This window comes from Ailuropoda melanoleuca, chromosome 4, assembly GCF_002007445.2.
Source record: "Ailuropoda melanoleuca isolate Jingjing chromosome 4, ASM200744v2, whole genome shotgun sequence".
NCBI classification, from domain to species: Eukaryota; Metazoa; Chordata; class Mammalia; order Carnivora; family Ursidae; genus Ailuropoda; species Ailuropoda melanoleuca.
In genome coordinates this window covers 20,929,150-20,938,787 of record NC_048221.1, presented here as the reverse complement: position 1 = coordinate 20,938,787, position 9,638 = coordinate 20,929,150, and the positions used below count along the sequence as shown (strand labels likewise).

Genomic DNA, 9,638 nt, shown 5'->3' with positions numbered 1-9,638 from the left:
GGATCACGCCCTGAGCTGAAGGCAGACGCTTAACCGCTGTGCCACCCAGGCGCCCCTAATTTTTTCTTTTAAGATTTTATTTTTTTAAGTAATCTCTCCACCTACTTGGGGCTCAAACTCACAACCCCGAGATCAAGAATTGCATGGTCTGCTGACTGAGCCAGCCAGGCGCCCCCGTAAGCTTTTTTCTCTACAGTTTTGCCTTTTCTACAAATTTGATGTAAATAGAATCATTCGGTATGTAGTCTTGTCTGTCTGGCATATTTCATTTCATATGATGTTTTTTGAAGTTTATCCCTGTTATTGCATGTATCAGTAGTTCATTCATTTTTATTGCTGAGAATTATTCCGTTGTGTAGATACACCATATTTTGTTTATCCATTTACTAATTGATGGACATTTGGGTTGTTTCCTGTTCATAGCTGTGTGAACACTTGTGTAAACATCTTTGTATGGATATGTTTTCATCCCCCTTTGGTAGATACCCAAGAGTGGAATTACTGGGTTGTATGTAACTGTATTTAAACATACAGCTCTTAAGTTCTTCTTAAGGAGCTGCTGAACTGTTTTCAGAGCGGCTGTCCCATTATCCATTTTCACCAGCATTGTGGGAGAGCTGCAGTCTCTTGTGAGCACTTGGCTGTTGCTAGTCTTTGACTTTACCCATTTTTGTTGGTATGTAATGATATTTCCTTGAGGTTTTGATTTGCGCTTTTTTTAAAAAATTTTATTTATTTGACAGAGAGAGACATAGCCAGCGAGAGAGGGAACACAGCAGGGGGTGTGGGAGAGGAAGAAGCAGGCTCCCAGCAGAGCAGTGAGCCTGATACGGGGCTCCATCCCAGGGCCCTGGGATCATGCCCTGAGCCGAAGGCAGACGCCTAACAACTGAGCCACCCAGGCGCCCTTGATTTGCTTTTCTTAATGACTAACAAAGTATCTTTTCATGTGCTTATTTGCCATTCTTACATCCTGTTTGTTGAAGTGTTTGACATCTTTTGCCTATTTAAAAAAAAAATTGGATTGTTTATTGAGTTGTAAGAGTTTGGTGGGCTTTTCTTTTTTTTTTTTTTTAAAGATTTATTTATTTATTTAGAGAGAGAGAGAGAGAGAGAAACCAGAGTGGGGGAGGGGTAGAGGAGAGAAAGAGAGGGGAAGCCAACTCCCGACACAATGCGACCCTGAGATCATGACCTGAGCCAAAACCAAGAGTCGGAGGCTTAACGGAGACTTAACCGACTGAGTCACCCTGGCGCCCCATAAGAGTTTTTATATACAAATCCTTTATGAGATAAATGTTTTGTAGTTTTTTCCCCCAGTTTGTGACTTGTCTTGTCTTTTCTTAATAGAATCTTTGAAGAGCAAAAAAGCTTAAACTTTGATACGATCCCAGTTTACTGAATTTTTGTTTATTGTTTGTGCCTTTTTGGGGGTCATATCTAAAAAAATCTTTGCCAGTCCCCAGGTCAAAAAGACTTTCTCCTATTTTTTCCTAGGTGTTTTATAATTTTAGTTCTTTTTTTTTTTTTTTTTTTTTTTTNTTTTTTTTTTTTTTTTTGGTAATGTTAGCTCTTACATTTAGGTTTATGATTCATTTTGAGTTTTTATGTATGGTATGAAGTAAAAGTTGAGGTCACCATGGTGATGTTTATCCTGTTCCTCTGACTTCTCTAGTGGATCTAGAAGTTCCATCCCATTCTGGTTTGATTTCCCCCCCCCCCAAGACTTTTTCATAGTTGGTGTTGTCTTCTTCCATCAGGGGACACATGGTGTTTAAGGTTGTCTTTTTCTGTCTCTCCCTCTCTCTCTCTCTCTTTTTTTTGTTTTGAAGATTTTATTTATTTGAGAGAGCAAACATGAGCAGGTAGAGGGACAGAGGATGAGGGAGAGCTGAGCACAGAGCCAGACGCAGGGCTCAATCCCAGGACCCCAAGACCATGACCTGAACTGAAGTCAGACGCTTAACCTCCTTAGCCACCCATGTGCCCCTTGGGTGGTCTTTTGTTTTGTTTTTGATGTGAGCTGTTATTGATGGCCAACACTTAGATCCATTAATTGATTTTATTAGAGATTCTATCATTCTCTCATCATTTATTAGCTGGGTTATTTTTATTAAAAGAAACATCTCTTTCTCTTCTATTTTGTTATCCAGTGGTATAGTTGTGTGTGATCTCTTCAGTTACAAATGCAGTGACTCTATTTTAACAAGTTGTTTGTGGTAGGTATTTTTTCTAATGCACCATTTCCCAGTTGAATTGGCACACAGTTTCAACTAATTAGCAAATTGAGGGTTTTTTTTCCTCTCTCTGCATTAATGTCTTCTGAACAAACCCTTCTGTTGGAAACTCTGCTTAAGTGTTCTTCTTGGCTTCGTTTGTAGGCAAAGACTGTATGGTGAATTATTGAGCAAATTACAATCTCGACTGTTTTTTTTTCCAGCATAGTATTTTGTAGTGAGCATAGAGTAATTGCTTGCTTCTTTTTTTACAGCTTTGATTTATGATGCTGCTGTCTCTTACGCTGTTTTATTGTTATGAAATGGTTTTCTGTTCTTTCCTTGATCTTAACTATAAATAAGTTACAAAGTTGATGTAAATTCAATTGTGCTTTTACTATTATTACTTTTTTCACTTTTTGTATCTTAGTTGTTAACACCATTTTCACAATTCTTCCCAAATGGGATTTTTTTTTCTTTTTTTGGCTGTCATTGTATCTGTTTTAAACACTAATCTAATGTCACAATAACTTTGTAGCTTGTTGTAAGTCGATATACGTTGAATCAAAGGCTATACATGTAGCAGGTGCTCAGAATGGTCAGAGCTAAGTGAACGGAGGAGACAAGGCCACGTGGAGAAGGTTTGTGTACTAATTGATCAGCCTAGAATTCGCCCTTGGGGGTGTAGAAACTTAGTGCCAGCACATGAAGATCTTGTGTTTTGTAGGTAACTGCTGTGAATGCAGCAGGTGTTTAAATAGTGCAGCAGAACAGCCAGCCTGTGTCACACATATAATAGGTCAGATTTTAAAGTAATTTGTTTGAAAATGGACTTTTTTGTGTTATGTAATGCATCAGATGGAACAGCTATGCCACAAATAAAAGGTACTGCCAAAGCGGAGCGCCTGGCTGGCTCAGTTCGTAGAGCACAACTCTTGATCTAAGGGTTGTGAGCCCAGGTTGGGTGTAGAGATTACTTAAATAAAAACTTAAAAAAAAAATACTGCCAAAGATAGCTGTAATTAACCGTGTGTATTTAGCCTATGGATTGAAGTTCAAAAACTGCAGATTCTTATGGGTTTTTAGTTGGAGTTTATAAATGTTAAGGCTTTTGTTTAGAAAATAATTTTTTGGTCTCTTTATTTATGTGATATTTTGTACATTCTTTATTTTTTTAAACTGGTAAGACATGGCATCAGATTTTCAGAGTTTGAGATGCTTTTCAATAATTATTTTTGTTTCTTGGCACTCCTTTAAATTAAAGGATGATTATGAGAAGTATTGAGAGTTGAGACTCGAATTCTGTCTGAGTAGATGACAGAACTGTCCCCATTAATTTCATTCTGCAGGCCACAGACTGTGTGCTTACTGCGACCAAGCAGGGCGTCAAGTCACAGAGACTGAGGAAAAGCCCGGCCCTCAGATGCTGGCAGGCTGGAGTGCTCCTCTGGAAGCTCCTTCAGGGTGTGGTGGTCACTTCCCAGAAGGAGAGTTCGGTTTTGCACGGGAATGTGTGTTTAGTCACTTTTCCCTTTATGTTTTCGGGTATGTAGATCTATCTATGATTTCGCTTAGTTTCTCCTGAAAGATACTCTGCTTTTGCAAAATGATTGGTAATTTTTTTTTAAAGATATTATTTATTTATTTGATAGAGAGAGAGACAGCCAGCGAGAGAGGGAACACAAGCAGGGGGAGTGGGAGAGGAAGAAGATCCCAGCAGAGCATGGAGCCCAATGCGGGGCTCAATCCTAGGACCCCAGGATCACGCCCGAGCCAAAGGCGGGCGCTTAACGACTGAGCCGCCCAGGTGCCCTGTGGTAATTTTTTTTTTTTTTCTGGAAAGGCAGTGCTCAGATTTGGGAATCTGAAAATTTAAAAATCACAAACCAAGCTGCACCCAAGTTAGATCACCTGAGAATTGGCTCCTTTTCCTTCTGTGGCCTTTGTTTCCACCTAGCTCTCCACTTCTACAGTTATAACCTCATAGGCTTGCTGAGATCCTGCCAAGAGAGCCAGCTTCTTCCCAGACTTTGGGACTAATCTTCATCCCAAAGGAAATATAGACATGAATTGCTTAAGTGTGGCAAGAACTCACTAGTGCAACCTCAAGGTCAGTCTTACTGTTGAGTCTTTTTGACCTTGGTAATAAGGTTTCCAATAACTAGATTCTTGCTGTTTCCCCCAATTATATAATGATTAAGTCAGTGCCTTGAACTCCTGAATACCAGTGGCTAGATTTCGTCCTTGAAACTTAATTTCCCCAGTATTTGTTCTGAGTTTCTACATAGGCCACCAGCCTGTTTGCTTGTAACTGTTAGTTACTCTGCACTCTGCATTATCTTGACCTGCCTAGATTTTCCTTTCTCACATAAACAAATCTCTCAGCTTTAGAGTTAAGTTCTCATCCCTTTTTCTCTTCCTTCCAGACATTTATTATCTATTTGGAACTGGGACTAGAGAGAGAAAATAACCAAGACCCTGACTTTAAGGGTAACTGTAGGTATCAACATCAAAATTCCCCCCCCCAGTTTTATTGAGATATAATTGGCATATAACATTGTATTAGTCCAAGGTGTACAGCGTAGTGATTTGATATGTGTTTATATTGCAAAATGGTGACTGCAATAAGTTTAATGTCTATCACCTCACATATTTACACATTTTTGTTTCTTATGAGGATAACTTTTAAGATCTACTCTCTTCGCAGCTTTCAAGTATACAGTACAGTGTTGTTAGCTCTAGTTACCATGCTGTAAATTACATCTCCAGGATTTATTTATCCTGTAACTGGGAGTTTGTACCTTTTGACCACCTTTACCCATTTGCCACCCCCCCTTGCCTCCCCATCTCTGACAACCACCAATCTATCTGAATCTGAGTTTGATTTTTTTTAGATTCCACATATCAGTGAGATCATACAGCATTTGTCTTTCTGTTACATCCTTTAGCACACTGTTCTTAAGGTCTGTCCGTGTTGCAAATGGCAGGATTTCCTTCCTTTTTATGGCTGAAGAATATTCTGTTGTAGATGAATAACCACCTTTTCTTTATCCACTTGGCTATTGTAAATGATGCCACAATGGACTTCACTGTTCAAGTAGCTTTTGAGGTAGCGATTTTGTGTCAGATACTTAGAAGTGGAGTTGCTGGATCATATGGTAGTTTTATTTTTAATTTTTTGAGGAACTTCCATACTTTTGAAAGTGGCAGCACCAGTTTACATTCCCACCAACAGTTCACAAGGGTTCCCTTTTCTCCACACCCTCACCAACACTTGTTCTTTCTTGTCTTTTTGGTAACAGCCATTCTAACATGTGCGAGGTGATATCTCATTGTGGTTTTGATTTTCATTTCCCTAAAGATTCATGATGGTGAGCCACCTGTTCATGTACCCATTGGCTGTTGTGTATCTTTTTTGGAAAGGTATCTCTGTGGTTCTGTGATTGGTTGACTTTGAAGGAACAGCATGAGAAAGAAAGAGTTCTTTGTTCCATCAAGTCTGATTACCATGATCTCAGGATCCAAGTCTAATTAACTGAGCAAACTTAGCTTTGAAATATTTTGCCTGGTCATATAAGTAACAGGGTATTTAAAGTGAAATCAGAATCATTTTAAGGCTTTAATTTATTCTTTTGTGTTCTTTGGGAATACAGATAAACTAAAATGTGTCTCACAGGAAAGCCAGGATGGTGAGGGAACTTAGGACCTGTCTTTGGAAGAACTGTATGTTCTCTCAGGGGTGTGATGGGCTCTTGTGTGAACAAAGTCTCCATGCAGCATACTTCTTGTGAGTGGGAAACACCTATAGGTAGAAGCCTTTGGAACTTGGGGCAGTTTAAGGGTAGACTTTATGGTGAAGCAACTCAGATGTGGAATAGATTACCCCAGAAGGTGTTCATGGGAGCTTTCTGTCACTGTATCATTGGTGGTGTTTGACATAGAATGGACAACTTCCTCCTCAGGGATGCGTGGGAGGAATGTGCTGGAGAAGCAGCCTAGGTTAATGGAGAGGTGTTCCTTGTGGAAATGTTGAGGCATGAGAATGGTGGTTAGATAACCACAAAACTATGAGGACCACTGGACTAGGTGCCACTTAATAAAGTTTCTTCCAAATTTTAGATCCACCAATCTCCATTATTTAGTGAAACAAAGTTTTTTGTTTTTTGTTTTTTTTAATTATCCAGGCAGTTGAGTTCATGTCCGTGAAAGTGTAGCATGGGGGGTGGTCCCTGATGGCACTAAGCAAATGTTTGAAAATGGGAGTGAAGTGAGCATGATGTACCTAATTATGGGGGGGGGGATGAGCAAAAGGAAGAATGTTTATGTGTTAAAGTTCATCACTCATCATTTGAGTAAAGTAGAAAAATTATTTTCTGCTCGTACTTCACCGCAGTCCACCCGTGTCCGTCTGAAGTTGCAGGATTGGTTGGGCAGCTGCCCGGCAGTGACGCCTGTTCAGTAGGTTTGTTCGTTCGCTTTACAGATGCCGCCATTTCCACGGCCCAAATTCCACGACATGTAGTTCTCACTACAGTATCTGTTAAAGTCAGGCAAACCTTCTTGACCAGACTTTTCATTAAGGTACCTCTTGGAAGTCTAACTCACTGGCAGTCTGAATTTGACATTTTGTTAAAGATTCGGGTAAGAGTAGCACTCTGCTGTTTGAATGGCTTATTGATTTTTTTTCCCCCTAAAACATTGTTTGAGAGGAATTTGATGTAAGCTCATGACTTTGGGTAGTTAGATTTGACATGAGGCCTCTTTGTGTCCTGGTCAGTGAGGACTGACCGAGCGTCCTGTCCCTTGCTCTCTGGCTGAGGCCTCGAAGGTCCAAACGCCATGCAGGTGCTTTTATCTGCAGATGATCGTTTTGGAGGCATTTAATGTGAGCTTAGACAACTGAATTGAGTTCTTTTTTATACTTTATGTTTTAGTAGAGAATAGTACTGCATTTATAATCTCACCGCTTGTAAGAAAATATTGAAGAAAAACACATTAATGATGTAGGGCGTGTGCTTTGAGTTGTTATTATCTTGATGATGATGTTTTTCTCGAGTGCAGGTTTTAACCAACTAGCTCATTTATTTTCTCAACAGTTTAAACACAACAATTAAAATAACAACCTTCTTTTGCCCTTGCCCTCATCCCACACTTTGGAATATAAATCAGAACAGTTCTCAGAGATGATGCTGGAAATTTTGCGCCTCTCAAAGAAACATCAGTAACTGTTCACTTGCCTCTGGCCTCCCTTGTATTAATTTGCAAAGAAAGTTTTGAATTCTTGTCAGCTTGCTTTGATGATTTCAGGCACCTGTCTCTGTTTCAGTTATAGTTTTATCCAAGACTGAAAGTAGTTTTATATTTTGTAAAAACTATTTTTGCTTATACAATATGAAAATTAGTGTAGCATAGTCAGTATTATTAAGAATTGAAAATTATGGAGATATTTCTGTACTACACACTGGAAAGTGGATTTGATAAGTGCTAATCTTGGAAAACTTGGAATCTTTGTAGTACTGTATTTAAGTTTACTTAAATGGTAATTTAATGGTAGAAAAAATTGTTTTTAGAGAAAGAATAGGAAAGTGGAGGAGGAGGAATCATTTTGTTGTTGTTGTTTAAAAGGAGTAAAGATTTAACCCAAAATTTCTGTGTATTTAACATAAGCACTTCTAGTTTTCAGAGGAAGTTTACTGTAGATGAGTATGTGTGGGTATTGCAGTCTGCAAAAGCAGACGACAGGCTGTAGCTGAGTTCTGCACTGAACAGACAACAGGCTGCCAGGCATCCCGCTGAGCTCTAACATAACAGGTGAGTGGACTGTTGCTCTGCCAGTTTTGGTTTTACATCTTACATATGAGTTTAATTAGCTTCCTAATTAGCATAACTTAGGCTCTTTTTTTTTTCCTTATGCCTATTTAACTTTTTGCACTGAATTATTTTTACAGATGTAACATCTGTCCCAGCCTATTTCCAGTAGTAACCAGAGGTTTACTCCTTTCCTGGAGGAACTTATTTTAAAAACTACTGAAGAGTTGTTTTGTTTTCTAAATAATTTATTCTCTTTCTAAATAACCTATCCTTGTTCCTTGTATCGTTGTTATTAAATGTTCAGCATGCGTCTTAGGTTTGTGGACCATGACATGATGGCCCGGAGTTTTGCAGTGGACTCGGGGTTTCCCAGGGATGCCCCAGGGGGCAGCAGCATTGCCCAGGAGTTGGGAGGCATTCCTGAGGGGACTGGTTTTTACCTGATCATGCTGTTAGGTGCTTGTAGTGATTTTGAGGGGTAGAGCCTATCCAAAGATCCTTGACATTTACAACTGATAATCTGCTTCTTTTAGGGCCTTAAGTCTTAAAATATTCTGATGAATTGATTGTACAGCACATGTGATTATAGTCCAGGAGTCTTTAAAGTCTGACATAAAGCTTTTAAAAATACCTGTGTGCTTAATACAGTAAAATAAAGCAGCAAAACCCCCACAGCATCCTGCCTTAAGATGACACCTTCGGTTGAAGGCTTTTGGAGACTGAGTGGAAGTTAAAAGTTTGGTGACTGATGGACAAAATGCCAGCCTCCCAGGGGTCTGGAGACATTAGTCACGACAGCTCGCCTGCCACTCTTCTCCAGGCCTCTGGGGGAAAGGAAGAAGCCTCTTCACTCCCTTGGGGACAAAGGCTTTGCTTATGTGCTTTCCTGCTGATTCTAAGGTTTTTGGTGGTGGCTGTTTATCATACTGATTCTTTTTTAGCCTTATGACTATTCCCTAAACTCAATGTCCTTCCATTCCATCAAATAATTATTAAAGAAATGTACTTTAATTAAAGAAAAGTTACTGTATAACTTTGCTAGGAGGGGTTAGAAGGGTATTTGGTAAGAAAAATGAGAGTGTTTCAAGTCCTGAAGGGCTGGGAGTCAGCCTTGCAACAGTAAGGATCTTCGTTCTACTGAGAGGTTTGTTAAAGCAATAATAGCCACTATGCTTTGAGGCCTACGGTACTATAAACTTTAATATGCATTAATTGATTGAATAATCAAAAGTAACTTTATGGGGTAGGTACAGTTGTTAACATCTCCATTTTATAGATGATGACATTGGCCCTGCACAGCCAGCAGTGTGGCTCCTGAAGCCGTGTGTTTCCTTATCAGGACTGTCTAGTTATTTTGGGTACAGTGTTGATCATTCGTAACCTTGATTTTCTCCCCTTTAGAAGGCTAAGTCAACCCCTTAAAATTTATTTTGTGTGGTGCCGTATTTTATGTAAATTATCATTTTGTCTTCACAACAACCCCTCAGTCTATGTCTATTCCCTGCTTAACGATAAGGAGGCTGATCTAACAGGTGCTGGTCTGGGGAATGGTAGTCAGGTCTCCTTTTTATGGTTCGTCTAGTCCATGCTCACTGTTTACCATTCCCCAGC

At 39.5% G+C, this 9,638-nt stretch overlaps 1 protein-coding gene across 4 annotated transcripts in view; it reads left to right on the top strand.

Moving 5' to 3' along the window:
* Positions 1-9,638, top strand: part of SFMBT1 (Scm like with four mbt domains 1) — a 117,416-nt gene that overhangs the window by 36,350 nt on the left and 71,428 nt on the right. The window contains exon 3 of one of the 4 annotated variants that reach the window (XM_019799387.2): positions 3,566-3,761. The exons of the other annotated variants lie outside the window; for them this stretch is intronic. The gene's annotated coding sequence lies outside the window, so the exon portion shown is untranslated. The remainder of the gene's footprint in view (positions 1-3,565; positions 3,762-9,638) is intronic. 4 annotated transcript variants of the gene reach the window in all.